The following is a 13,596-nucleotide window of genomic DNA, read 5'->3' as shown; positions in this document are numbered from 1 at the left end:
TGTTCTACCTTCCTTCAATATGTTCTACTTCCTCCCATCACTGTCCTACCTCCCTTTCACTCTGTTCTACCTTACCTTCATTCTCTTCTACCTTCCCCTCACTCTGTTCTACCTTCCCTTCACTGTTTAACTTATTTCCACTCTGTTCTACCGCCCCAAACTTTGTTCTCCCTCCAGTCATGATTCACTCTGTTCTAACTCCCTTCACCCTGATCTATCTCCCTTTACATAATGGAGTCCCTTCCAGCAATATTGATTCATTTAACTCCCTCCACATCATATCGCCATCAGAGTACATTACTAGCTGTTATCCTCATTTTTACCATTTATCATTATGCTTAACTGGATTAAGTGGATCTTCAATTATTCAGTGTGCACCTAGTTTTAAGAAATAAAATGTCTGAAATTTGCATTTACAAGTGCCTTTAAAATGATTCTACAATTGCTCATATTCTAAAAATTTTCCCGGGGTGGGGGGGTGGGGGCTAACAGCACCCCACTAAACCCCGCAGCTGCTTTGGCTCATTGTGCTCGCCTCTCACCCCATAAGAGGGGCCCCAAATGGGAATGAGCCCCCCGGGCCCCAAAATGTCTAGGAACGCCCCTGAATGACCGGGACCGCGAGGGGTAGATAACGAATGTGTGGGCGCGGTGGGTGTGGAAGCCCAGCCAAGATTTTTTTTTTTTTTTTTTTTTTTTTACTCTTTACTTTTATTAGTCATTATTTGTTTTAGGTTTTAGTGAGTGGGGTAAGGTGAGGGTTGGTTTAATTGTTGATGAGGATGGTGTAGGTGGTGGGGGTAGGGTTGTTGGTGGTGATGGGTTTGGTGGTGAGGGTGGTGTTGGCCGCACAAAGGTCAAGTTCCCCTGCTTTATTACATAGTAGCCCTTCAGGCCTACCCTTCGTCTTCCGTCATTCATTTTTTTCATTTGCCTCACCAGCCTCTTCAGCCTGGCAGCTGGTGAGGGCTCCTTCAGCCTAAACCACCGGTCCATATCTGTAAATTGAGGAGATCTACGTTACAATTTCTATGCAAAAATAGCGAAATGATATTCCATGAGAATTGCTTGCAGATAGACATCCAACCTTACCAGCAAGGCAATCAGTCGGAAACTGATGCGCGCGTGTGAACTTGTGAAGCTGTGAACGTCACGCGTATGATACGTACTATGCCGAGGAGGAGGAGGCAAGGGAGGGAGGGAGGGAGTGTGTGTGTGTGTGTGTGTGTGTGTGTGTGTGTGTGTGTTCAGTAATGGACATCTTTCAGTTTCTTCCTCCCTCCCTCCCTCTCACACCCCAACCACCTTTCCCCTCCTCGTCACTGCCACCCTCGCCGGCCCTCCACCAGAGCACCACGCTGATTTCATTAGTTTTCTCTCTCTAGATAGATAGATAGATAGATAGATAGATAGATAGATAGATAGATATTGCATTTATATGGTGGCATTTCTTCTTTTAGATGGAATACATGGGGTAAACATATTTATAAAATTATAAATAATTTCTTGTACGTCTGTCATGAAGCGTCGTAACAAATGTTCTTCCTCTCTTAGGTAATGTGGTCAATGGATCTTCCTCTGGAACTGTGCCTAGAGCTGCAGCCCAAGGCCCCAGTGGTATGTGTTTTTTTGTGAATTGCTACTGATGTAAAGTATATGTAATTGATGAAAGAAGTCAATGTTTTATTAGTGTCGTAGGCCACGTATCATATCTCCCATGTAGGTATACAGTTCCCTTTTTTTCTCCCTCCTCCTCCTCGCCCCTCCTGCTTCCCCTTCTAAATTCTCTCTCAGTCATCCGTCTCTTCCCCCTCCCTGGACACATATCCCTTCATAGACTCTCTCTTACGAGGCTTACAATAATAAATCATAGTATATCATCAATATATAGTCACCTGTAAACTTTATAATTCAGTGTTACATGAGGAAATGCTTGCACATTCTCAATCAGTAGCCATATGAAAAATATAATTTACAATTTATATAATATATATATATATATATATATATATATATATATATATATATATATATATATATATATATATATATATATATATATATATATATATAAAGCACATATATAAGGATTAGAATACAAAACATCACTGTAGTTAGTTACCTTGCAAAAGTAGAAAGCGTTGATGAATCTTCTGTTGTGATGGAGGGTGCGAGGTTTTCATTCTATATACATTCTTGATTTATTGTATTTCTAAAAAAATCGTCGACTCGTGCCTTCATCATGCAAGGCTCTTGACACGAACTAGCGTACGTAAACCAGCATGACTACTTAGAGCGACTTCTTTTGGTGCCTGCTCCTGGAGAGAGAGAGAGAGAGAGAGAGAGAGAGAGAGAGAGAGAGAGAGAGAGAGAGAGAGAGAGAGAGAGAGAGAGAGAGAGAGAGAGAGAGAGAGAGAGAGAGAGAGAGAGAGTTGAAACGAAAGTAAGATTTGATGAAATTGCAACATAGCCGCGGTAGCTCAGTCGGTATAATGCTCACTTTCGCCTGGGAAGCTCGAAGTTCGATTCCTTCCTGGTCAGTGTAGGCGGATATCTGGTAGTCATTTCAGAGCACAATACATCACTGAGCTATATGTACAGCGGCTAATTTTCATAATATCACACAAGATATGAAGCTACATTAGTAATATTTTCCTTTCTATTCTTTCGTTGTGGATGACATACCACAAAAAACGACTCAAGCCTGTTCATTTGGTGGTAAACTATTTTTTGCTCTCTCTCTTTTTTCTTTCTTTATTTTTTACATCTTACATATTACAAATGAGTACAAATATGTCGATGAGCGGGCAACGGCCCGCCGCTGGGGGGGGAGGGGAGTGTCAGGGCCACCCTAGTGGCTGGTCGAGTCACATCACACACACTATATATATATATATATATATATATATATATATATATATATATATATATATATATATATATATATATATATATATATATATATATATACAGAGGGAGTGTAACAGTGTGCGGTGTCTCTCTCTCTCTCTCTCTCTCTCTCTCTCTCTCTCTCTCTCTCTCTCTTTGGTAATGAATAATAATGATGTGAAAAAATTCTGATTTACACCATGGACAAAGAACACACACACACACACACACACTAACACACACACACACACACACACACACACACACACACACACACACACACTTCTTTCCTCTAAAATAAAGAACACAAGCTACTCAGAAAACGTAGAAAAGGAATAAACAAAGTACTCCCAAGGGTGCCCTTCGTGGTCAAACTCAGACCTAATTACCTTCCCCTAGTCCCATAGGGCAATCAGACGGGCGAGGGGCCTTTCACAACGCCGTCTCAAAAAAAGAAATGCAAGGATACAAATGCAGGAATTTTTTCGGACAGTAAAAAAAAAAAATAATAATGAATGGGTCCCCCCCACACACACACACACACAAATATCTTTTGAATCTTGCCATGACTTATTAGTCGTTAGAATTGTATGAATAATGAGAGAGAGAGAGAGAGAGAGAGAGAGGGAGGGGTTCAGCTAAACCCTTGGGAGCAAGGCGAGAAGGTTGAGGTTCCGAGGACTGTCACCAGATGTCAGGACCTCTCATGAGGAATATATTTATTTATCCTTATTTACGTCTCCCTCAAAACGGGCTCGTTTTCTTTAGACCACCTGTCGAACGCACGGAGAGTTACTGGCGCGCTGTAATTTATACGTATTATTAAGTGATTAATAAAGTACTTTAGTAGAGGTAAATATTTTTGGAGGCTGCAGAAACTGATGACGAGTGCGTTGATATGTGTTATATAATGATTTGCGTAAGTGATATTTTTCAAAATTAACTCGCTTAGAGGGAGCATTCAGAATCAAGGCCCGCTGCTAAAGGGTTAATGGCGGCGCAAGAACGACCGTAGTCTTCAAGAGTTGGCCCTATAATTGGGTTACATAGAAAACATGAGTAACTAGAAGGCTATGAGAGGACGATCGATTAACAGGGTGACTGGAACAATGAATTAAGTAACACAATTAATGCTGCATATATATATATATATATATATATATATATATATATATATATATATATATATATATATATATATATATATATATATATATATATATATATATATATATATATATATATATATATATATATATATAAATGTGCTGGGGACATATATATACTCGGCATCTATAGCCATCAATATGTTTAATTGTACACGTACGTATAGCTACCTGGAAGCCAGGGGGGTAATACATGCAGTGCTATTAATTAAATAGGAAAATACTATAAATGAACATCCACTAATTTATGCTATTACACTTGTGATATGAATGAATGAATGTGAATATGATTTGATATATCTATATATCTATCTGTCTATCTATCTATTTGTACAATAAACATCATTTATTAGCTTCTCTAACTTAACCGGTTGTGAAAGAAAACATAAAATGATTGGAACGTGAACGGTCGAAAGGCTTCTTGTACACGTTGTCACCATGGCTCAGTGAGCTAAGGCGCGCTGTTGATCCGCGGAGTCCTCAGGGAAGACGATTCGAATCCCGTTGGGCCCGGTATGTATTAGGTTTAATTAAGTTAGGTTAAGGGTATAGATTTCTATCAACCAGGACATGTCAGTCATTCGAGAAGTCTACAGCGCAAAGATCACAGAGTCGTGGTGACAATTTAACAAATTATTTGTAACTCGTCCGCACTAGTCCGTTACGCGGCCTCAAACGGATTTTTGTAACTCGATCGATCATATCGTCCGTACTAGTCCGTTACGCTTACGGCATGTCTGAAAGTTCTGCATGCAATTAATTACTGATGTACATATGTACAATATAATTGGAATTATAAATCAGGCGACTCGCATTTAAAAATTAACAGCATAGGAATAATAAACAGCGAAGCGGACACTTGTGGACCCAAAATAGACGAAATGATACTAGTCCGATACGCGTCCGGCATGTTAGAAACTTCTGCGTACGGGTCCATATTAATTGCAATCATATCTCAGGCGACCATCATTCAAAAATTAAAAGCAAATATCTAACAACAGGAATTTAAACAATCAAAGCGGACACTTGTGGACGCAAAACAGACAAAACGATAAGTCTGCTTCACGTCTATACTCGTCCACTGCCGGCCGGGAGGAAGGGGAAGAGGAGGCGGGGCTTGTTGCTGCTGCACTAACTAATAAGTCTACCTGGGCGGCGAGAGTCGTAACCCTATTCTCTAACTCTATGATCCTCTGATCATCCTTCTGAGTCTTAACGCAGATCCTACAAACGTCCTTGGAAAGAAAGTACTGCTTGGCCATGCGAAGGCCACACCCAGAACAACGCTTGAGGGACGTCATGGTGAAGATATGGGCGAGGCAAGACGGAAACAATTAGGCGCGTTAAGACGATAACAAAGTATGCAGCTGCGGTGAGGTCGTCAGGTCAAATCTCTGGGCAAAAATGTGTATCTAGGAAAACAAACCAACAGCTGCTGTGAGGTCGCAGTCAGGTCAATTCCCCGGGGAAAAGGGTGTGTCTCGGGTAAAAAGGCGCGGTTATTTCTACCCACCAAGACAAAACAAAGGCCAATATTAATATACTGAGAAATCACTTACGTAAAGAAGATAATAAGTGTGTTCACAAGGTTTGCGCGGAAAGTGGATTATCTTATGTTTTGTGTGGACTTAGAAATTAACGTAGCTTGGCGCGCCTGATTCACGTAGTCCTATTATCACAGCACAGTAAAGTATCCTAATAATAGAAGGAGAAGAAAACACAAAAGCAATATAAAAAACACAAAAGCAATATAAAACCGTGTAGCACTGGATTGGCGTGAAAGAATGTTGAATTTAGTGTAGATGTGGGAAGCTTAATACACTTGTCCTAGGAGTAACTGTGGATCACTATCTAACTAAGTAAATACTAAATCAGAACACTTAGCGGTCTGTAGTAGAAGGCAGGGTAATCCTCCTGGTTTTGTAGTCCTCCAGTACAGCAGCAGTTCACAGAAGCACAGAACGCCTCACACCGCAGAAGCAGAGGAAAGCAGAGGAAAGAGCGAGTTGGCTCCACACAGCAGCGGGGCAAAATCACTTGTGAACCCAAGGAAGGTCGCGCGCTGAGTGAGTCTCCCTCCCTTCCCCTCCCCTATACGTGGCCCTCTGACAGGAGCTTCGGCGAGTGGCCAAGACCGAGTGTTTTCCGACAACAGCCACGCGGACGCGTCCCGCTACTATTACCGTACTACTACTACTACTACTACTACTACTATTACTATTACTAATAATAATAATCATAGTAATAATAATAATAATAATAATAATAATAATAATAATAATAATACGAAGAAGAAGAAGAAGAAGAAGAAGAAGAGGAAGAAGAAGATAAGGAAAGGGACGAAGAGGAGGAAGAAGAAGACGACGACGAGGAGGAAAAGAAGAAAAAACAGTAACCAAAAAAAAAAAAAGACGAAAAAGATGAAAAAGAAAAAAAAAAAGAGGCGCAACAAAAAACCCACATTAGCCCAAAAACCTAAATACAAAATTACCACGCCGAACGCCCCCACCCCACCCCACCCCCACCCACCCCCACAAACACATATTTCTTGATCCACATTTTCCCCTACTCTTGCCCGCCATTGGAAAACATCACATCAAACAGTCGGTGGCTTTCCTTTATAGTCGCGGCCTTTCCGATAACTCCGTCAGGCCAGTCACGACCCGAGGACTGCGCCGGCTGGACTGCCTTTGACAAGTTCCTCGAAAACTCACCGGGGGAAATAATTAGACTGTGTTGCAGGACCCCCAGAAACAGGCATACGTGACGTCTTTCTCTTTATTTCTTTCTCTTGCTGCGATATCTGACACGTGCCGAACGTCTTCCTAGATAGATAGATATATAGATAGATGGATAGGCATAGATAGATAGATAGATGGATAGGCATAGATAGATAGATACACATTCCTGCCTTATGAACGTGGATTTCCTATACTCTCTCTGGCGTATATAGTGCGTGGGTGTGAGAGAGAGAGAGAGAGAGAGAGAGAGAGAGAGAGAGAGAGAGAGAGAGAGAGAGAGAGAGAGAGAGAGAGAGAGAGAGAGAGAGAGAGAGAGAGAGAGAGAGACCCACACACACACACACACACACACACACACACACACACACACACACACACACCGCTTCGTAGCTCAGTCTGTTAGAGCGTTGCGCTGCCAGGCTTAACAGCTTAATAAGGGGCGGTTTGAGCCCCGCTCAGGCCGGAATCCTTCCACTGGCAAGGAGTGGTTTCTTTCCCCCCTTGAGCAAGGGAAATGGGGTGTGTGGTGCGTGAGGTCCGGGCAGTACCCAGAGATAATGAGCATGATCTTGCTCATATCGGGAAGGTACTTGCTGGCGATTGCGAGTCCAACTCATGATCAAGCCGTGGGGGTGGTGAATTACACACACACACACACACACACACACACACACACACACACACACACACATACACACACACATACACATCGTCAGTGGCCAGCCTGCTAAATAAATGTGCCCCATAAAACAGACGGCTGGGCTAATCGGCAAGTTCAGGCTTAATACTCGCAGCGGCGGCCCGGCGCGGTGAAGCGAGGGCAGGGAGTGATAAAGTGACGCCCATCACGGGAATGTGCTGCACCGCGCCGGGCGAGGACTCGGGACGCATTGGCTGGTATTCTTAGACGCTTCCTTCTCTTACATCAATCATTTCTAAGGGACTAAAAGAGGTTAAACGCGTCCCCATGAGTGTTTGTTAGCGTTTATGGTACAAAAAAGGGGCAATCTACCACCAGGCTCATTAAACTACCCATGGATATGCCTACAACTCTTACGAAAGCCTAATGGAATTGCTTGGGCTCCGGAGGGTTTAATAATACGGCCCAGTTTCCCCGCCGCGAGAGAGTGAGATCGCCTTGTATACTGATCCTGTTTAAATACGTACCCATGACGGATTATCTAACACAACGGTTCCCAAACTTTTCCAGGCGAGTTATTAACCCTCCCTCCTCCTCCTCTCCCCTCCCCGACACACACATGCGAACACACACCTCTTTCTCGGTATTTGGTATGCAGGAAATTGAGAACAAGATTAAACACAACCATGAGTTTCACACAAAAAAAATGCTTTAGTAACCCAATTTCTTTATTAGTATTAGTTGTTTCTGCAACATGGAAGGTAAAACAACATATCACAAGTTACCAAAGTTTATTTTCTTCACAGTTATCATGGAAGGGATGGATGCGGTTTTATATTTTTTTTTAACAGTAAGGAAACAGCTTAAGGGTAAAAAAAGTATCAATGAGGAGGAGGAGGAGGAGGAGGAATACATTGGAAGAACAGACACCAGAAGACCTATCGGTCTATGACGAGGGTGTCTGTTTACTACCGCTACTACAGGTAATCTACGTGTGGTAGGACAGGACAGAATAGATGAAGGCTCCGTCCCACCCACCTCTCCCTCCGGCAACGTGCCGGCAGGAAATAGTTAGAAGAGATGTACCTTGTACCTTTAAGGAAGAAAGGGACATGGAAATTATACAGTAAAGAGAGAAATAAGAGGAAATTACTACCCTTAACTTACACTACTGGTAACCTAAGCTGTGGGGGAAAATGACTTCATTACATAAAAACTTAAGAACATAGAAATACGGGGAGGCTAGAAGAGGCCGAGTGGCCTACACAGGGAAGCCCCAGAATCCCCCCTAAATACTCACGATGGGTGAGGTGTAGTTTCAGGGGCAGAGGTGGAGGCTTGATCCTCGTTTTACCGGCGGTACTAGGCACGGCACCAGTAACCTGTCACCTTACTGCACCCACACCTCACTCCACCTGTCATGCGGACATTAACTGTTGCTTTACTCTATTGTTGACTTTCGCTACTTGCAATCTAGGTTGTGGGGGAGAATTATATGAATGTAGGTTGAAGTCTTGCTGCAATCTGTCTGAAAACATGCGAAAAAGGGTCAGTATAATCTTATATCCCTGAAGTACTTATCCAATGAAGACTTAAAGCTATTGATACTCTGTGCGCTAACTACTGACGGTGGGAGTCCATTCCAGTGATCGACGAATCTGTTATTGAAAAAACTTCTGCACACATCGATTTCCCTTTAACTTCATACCGTTGCTGCGTGTTCTTGTGTTGGCGTCTCTCTGAAATAGACTATCCGGGTTAATATTGTCGAATCCATTAAGGATTTTGAACACTTCAATTAAGTCCCCTCTTATCCTTCGCTTTTTTTAGGGAAAACATATTTAAACGCTTTAAACGCTCGTCATATGGCAAGTTTCGGAGCGCTGGAATTTGTTTGGTTGCTCGTCGCTGTATCTTTTCTAGCAAAACTTGATCTTTGATATAGTTCGGTGACCAGAACTGAACGGCGTATTCTAGGTGTGGTCTTACAAATGCTAAATATAATCTCTTCATAGGTTAGGGTGCTTTATAATCAAAGTTTCTTGAGATTAATCCCAACATCATATTGGCTTTTTTACTCGCTGCAGAACATTGATCACTCATTTTAAGAGTGTTACTGATAATGACACCAAGATATTTTTCTTGTTTTACTTCGTTGAGCTCATGGCCTTGAATCTGATATTTAAAGTTAGTATTTTTTTCACCTATATGCATTACTTTACATTTATCTACGTTAAAACTCATTTGCCATTTTTCGCTCCAGTCGGCAAGTCTCATTAAGTCTGATTGAATGTTCTCGCAACTTTGACTGTTCATTGCCGTACCTCCTAATTTGGTGTCGTCGGCGAATTTGGCTACTTTTGAAAGGATATCAGTTTCTAAGTCATTCACGTAAATTATGAACAGTGTTGGCCCCAGGACCGAACCTTGGGGCACGCCACTGGTGACGGGTTCCCAATCCGATGCTTCACCATTAAGAACTACACGCTGTTCTCTGTCGGTGAGCCAGTCATGAATCCACGCACATAGATGGTCGTTAATACCGTGGGAACGCAGTTTTGAAATAACCTAACGTGAGGAACTTTATCAAACGCTTTCTGAAAATCTAGGTAAATTACGTCATATGGGCTTCGGGCGTCCCAGCATGTATAAACATCGTTGAAAAAGGTTAATAGGTTGGTAAGGCAAGACCGATTACTACGAAATCCATGCTGACTATCAGTTATCAATTCATTTGTTTCAAGGAAAGTGATCATTTTATCCCACACACACACACACACACACACACACACACACACACACACACACACACACACACGCCACATCTTTACCCCCACACCATCTCCCCCATACAAACAAACAAACACACACACATACATTTACATATATAAGCCTTTGTTGTACTGGCAAAACCTACGACGCCCGATTTCTCCATATCTGAAAGAGAGAGAGAGAGAGAGAGAGAGAGAGAGAGAGAGAGAGAGAGAGAGAGAGAGAGAGAGAGAGAGAGAGAGAGAGAGAGAGAGAGAGAGAGAGAGTCATGTCCGTTGATCCCGCCAGCCACACCTAAAGTGACTTCATAAAATATAGTATCAGAAATAGTATTTGAAACAGAAAATAATATTAGAAAAACTAATGAAATAATAATAGTAGTGACGGGGTAGTTAGTGAAGACCCCAAAGTTAATAGAAATAGTAGAAGTAGTAGTAGTAGTAGTAGTAGTAGTGGTAGTAGTAACGTATAGGAAAATTGAATTATGATAGTAGTAATATTAGTGAATGAATAGCTTGTGATAGTATTATAAATGAATGAATAGTATGTGATATTAGCAATAGTAGTAATAGTGACGACCCCTGTGACAGTACTGAATCAAGGAAAGAGCGAGTTATTCAGCACCACAATACAACCACAACTCTCGCTCCCACGCCAGCAAATACCTTCCCCGGCGCATCACAAATGTAATCAAGCCAAAGACTCGCCCGTGACATAAGCAGGAGAGTTACTGTGAGGGCGCCCGATCAGCTGCCTAGACCATACCACACACTCCCTTCTGACACGTGGCAATGGGTTCATTTATTTATTTACAGCAAGGAAGACAACACAAGGAAAAAAAACACATGAAAAAAAGGCCGGCTAGACGCTGCTCCAACAAAAGAAAACAGAACGAGAGGCCAGAGGAGAGGTCAATTTCGGGGGAGAGGTGTCTTGATACTCTCCTCTTAAATGAGTTCAAGTCGTAGGCAGGAGGAAACACAGATGAAAAAAAGTATGTTCCAAAGTTTACCAGAGGCGAGGATGAAAGAATAAATATGCTGGTTAACTCTTCCAGAAGGGATGTGGATAAAATAGGGATGAACAAGAATGTAAAGTCGTGTGCAGAGGGATAAATTCAGCTTCAATAAAGACAGGCAAGAATTGGGTTATCAGTAGAGTGGTGGAAAATTGGAACAGGTTTGGCAGTCATGTGGTGAGTGCTAATACGATAGGTACATTCAAGGTTAGATAAATTCGTGGATAGTGAGGTTAGGTTCAGTGGAGCTCTCTTGTATAGACCTACCGCAATCTTGCAGACTCTTCCGCCTATCACATCAACTATTTCCAAAGGCCAGAAAAGAGATCAATCGGGTTCTCATGAGCGCTGTTCTTGGTTCACGGTACAAAAGAGCAGTCAAACTACCACCAGGGCCATAAAACTACCCCTGGAAATGCCCACAAATCCTGCGAAAGCCTTGTCAAGTGTGAGCTGGGGCGTCGAAATGTCTAAGAATATGACCCCTAATGTTCTTATCTCGGCGTTTCCAGGGATTACTTAAATGGCTGTCATATATCTATTCTCTTTATAAAGGAACTGCAGCTTCATTACTGTGCAGTATCATTGCATTTGCTATAATGATAAGGCTCAATATAGTCCTTATAATTTCAACCTCGTGACAGCAGCCTTTGAAATTTAACTGCGCTGTACACTGAATCTGCATTGACATGCAACCATTCCCTATTCAGATTAATGGCGTATATACCGATCGGTGGACTGATAACTCATCGGGTACTCAATGGGACAGACTGAGGACCCCGGGCCAAGGCTGCTCTTCCACCCCCTCACCCCCATATGTGAGGGAGCCACAAGTGCGTGTGTCGCGGCATATGTTGTGTTGAAGCGTTCCCCTCACAGCGTTACCGAAGTGATGGAGCGACGATAACTGGCCACGGAAAGGAAAGGGTCGGTATTCTCAGACGCTTCCGCCTCTCCCAAATCATCTATTTCCAAAGGCCGAAAAGGAGATCAATGGGGTACTATGACTGTTATATTTTAGGTTCATAGTACAGAAGCCTTGTCATACTACCACCAGGGTCATAAAACTACCCAGGAAATGCCCAAAACTCCTACGATAGCCTTGTTAATATGTGTGCTTGGGCTCCGACCCTTAGCCACTGTCACTCGCCTTCTTTTGTGTGTATTTCCTTCTGCCTACGACTTCACGCATACAAACGGTAAATATCAAGAAGCCTCTCCATCCGATTCTGACACTCTTTCTCTTATTTGCAGGAGCAGCGCCAATTTTTTTTCTTTAATCTTTACTTTGCCCCTGAGCTGCTTCCTTGACTATGAGAGAATGTTATTACTTGGGCAGGTTTTCTTTCCCTCACGTTACGTAGTGGACTCATGACTCGTATACAAGCTACACTTCCACGGCCTCCTCCCTCCTTCGTCCTTGTCCCGGCAGAAGCAATCGGCACAGCGCCCGCCCATAAGCTGTTCCCCCGGCCTTATGGTTCTGTCGATAAATGGACGCACGAGGCAGCCGGAGAAAGTAAATTGGCAGTAACCCGAATGTCACTGGCGGCCCGACGCCCCGAGGGTTATGGCACATGTCGAACGGGACCCCAAATGACGCGAGCACACAGGCGACGAGGGTCCTTGGCGTGGATCAGCCGCTCGGCAAACACGACGGCGTGTGCCTCGGAGCCTTTTATCTGGGTCTGTTTGGGTCCGTCATACACACACAGGCCTCTACCTTACCTCTCTCTGGTCCTCTGAGTGGTACTGACAACCCGTAACAAACCTCCCTGTGAAACGCTTAGTGGTAGACAGTAACATGGGCGTGACTACTAATTTAACAACATTCGATCACTATTCTATTGATGAAACACACGACTAATTTGATTGGTTGCTGAAATACACGATTAATCTTGCAACATTCGACCACTGTTCCAATGCTGAAACACGACTTATATGACTGGTTGCTAAAATATATACACGATTAATCCTGCAACATTCGATCACTGTTCTGTTGATAAAACACACGACGGACTGTACCTCGGAACCTTTAATCTCGGTCTGCCATCCCCAGTCAGGCTTCTACCTGACCTCTCTTTGATCCCGTGAGTGGTGAAGACACTCACAACCCCGTAACTAACCTCACTGTCTTATTCTCAGTGCTATTACTAACACTAACACGCCCTCCCTGTGATCCTCTCCTTGGCCTACTGACACTAACACGCCCGTATCTAACCTTCTTTCGGTCCTCTGAGTGGTACTGACACGAAGATAGATAGAGACAGATAGATATTCCCGTAGAACACTCCCGTACCTAGCCTCCCTGTGAAGCGCTCCCTGGTAGACACTGACATACGCAGGACTAGTTTGCAGCACTATATTACT

This window comes from Eriocheir sinensis, unplaced genomic scaffold (assembly GCF_024679095.1).
Source record: "Eriocheir sinensis breed Jianghai 21 unplaced genomic scaffold, ASM2467909v1 Scaffold277, whole genome shotgun sequence".
Classification (NCBI taxonomy): domain Eukaryota; kingdom Metazoa; phylum Arthropoda; class Malacostraca; order Decapoda; family Varunidae; genus Eriocheir; species Eriocheir sinensis.
The sequence above is the reverse complement of the archived record's forward strand: the minus strand, read 5'-3'. Positions refer to the sequence as shown.